General features: G+C 61.8%; 2 non-coding genes across 2 annotated transcripts; both read left to right on the plus strand.

The window, feature by feature from the left end:
* The first annotated feature begins 113 nt into the window (after positions 1-113).
* Positions 114-186, plus strand: TRNAK-UUU. The gene has a single exon. It is a non-coding gene; the product is annotated as a tRNA-Lys (tRNA).
* A 436-nt stretch (positions 187-622) lies between these two features.
* TRNAQ-CUG lies at positions 623-694 on the plus strand. The gene has a single exon. It is a non-coding gene; the product is annotated as a tRNA-Gln (tRNA).
* Positions 695-1,769: the final 1,075 nt, after the last annotated feature.

Genomic DNA, 1,769 nt, shown 5'->3' on the forward strand with positions numbered 1-1,769 from the left:
GTGTTTTTCCCCAAATCCTCGGGCTTCTCCCCAAAATCCCTCGATTTTTCCCCAAAACCGCGAGTTTTTCCCCAAATCTCCTTCTCTAGCGGCCGGTAGCGCCGTTCTGCAGAGCCCGGATAGCTCAGTCGGTAGAGCATCAGACTTTTAATCTGAGGGTCCAGGGTTCAAGTCCCTGTTCGGGCGGATCTCCTTTTCCTCTCCTTTTTTCCCGTTTCCCCAATTTCTTTCCTCTTTTTTTCTCTTTTTTTTTCCCTTTTTTTCATCGTTTCCCAGCCCACCCCGGGGATCTCCTGCCCCCTCCCGCAGGGGCGGCCCCGCGGTCTCTTTTTCGTGGCGGAGGGAGCGGGGCGGAGCGATCCGAGCGGTCCCATGGTGTAATGGTGAGCACTCTGGACTCTGAATCCAGCGATCCGAGTTCGAATCTCTCCCTGTTCGGGCGGATCTCCTTTTCCTCTCCTTTTTTCCCGTTTCCCCAATTTCTTTCCTCTTTTTTTCTCTTTTTTTTTCCCTTTTTTTCATCGTTTCCCAGCCCACCCCGGGGATCTCCTGCCCCCTCCCGCAGGGGCGGCCCCGCGGTCTCTTTTTCGTGGCGGAGGGAGCGGGGCGGAGCGATCCGAGCGGTCCCATGGTGTAATGGTGAGCACTCTGGACTCTGAATCCAGCGATCCGAGTTCGAATCTCGGTGGGACCTGCGCCTCCTTTTGCGGGCGGCACCGCCCAACCCCCGCGCTGGGGTGTCCCTGATTTGGGGGTGTCCCCGGGGTGTTCCCTGGGTGTCCCTGAGGTGTCCCCAGGGTCCCCCTGCTTCGGGCGTGTCCCCGGGGAGTTCCCTGGGCATCCCTGGGGTGTCCACAAGGTGTTCATCCAGGGGTGTCCCTGGGGTGTTTCTGAGGTCTCCCAGGGTGTCCCTGGGGTGTCCCTGCTTTGGAATTGTCCCTCAGGTGTCCCTGAGGTGTCTTTGGGGTGTCCCTGAGGTGTCCCTGCTTGAGGAGTGTCCCAGGGATGTCCCTGAGGTGTCTTTGGGGTGTCCCTGAGGTGTCCCCTGGGTGTCCCCGGGGTGTCCGATGTCCCTGGGATGTCCCTGCTTCGGGGGAGTCCCTCAGGTGTCCCTGGGATGTCCCCAAGGTGTCCCTGAGGTGTCCCAGACGGACAGCTGGGCTGGCAGAGGCCGGACAGATGGACAGCTGTGGTGGCACATGCTGGATGGCCGGACAGGGGCCGGACAGATGGACAGCTGGGCAGGCAGAGGCCGGACAGATGGACAGCTGTGGTGGCACATGCTGGATGGCCGGACAGGGGCCGGACAGATGGACAGCTGGGCAGGCAGAGGCCGGACAGCCCGATAGAGGCCAGACAGCTGGACAGAGCCCGGATGGGTGGACAGCTGGGCTGGCAGAGGATGGATGGCCGGACAACTGGACAGCTGGGCACGCAGAGGCCAGACAGCCAGACAGAGGCCAGACGGACGGACAGCCAGGCTGGCAGAGGATGGATGGCTGGACAGAGGCCGGACAGCTGGACAGAGGCTGGACAGCCGGACAGAGAATGGACAGATGGACAGCTGGACAGCTCAACAGACAGACAGACAGACGGATGGACAGCCAAGCAGCCGGGCAGGCAGGCAGAACCACCGGGCTGTGACAGCTGTGCCCACAGAGCCGCTCCCGGGGGCGGGGAAGGCCAAAGGGAACAAAACAACTGTAGAGGAGGAAGGAAAACAAACGGAGAGCGCGAACCAGAGAGCGGCGACCTCCGGCCCCGGCACC

This window comes from Geospiza fortis, unplaced genomic scaffold (assembly GCF_000277835.1).
Source record: "Geospiza fortis unplaced genomic scaffold, GeoFor_1.0 scaffold539, whole genome shotgun sequence".
NCBI lineage: Eukaryota > Metazoa > Chordata > Aves > Passeriformes > Thraupidae > Geospiza > Geospiza fortis.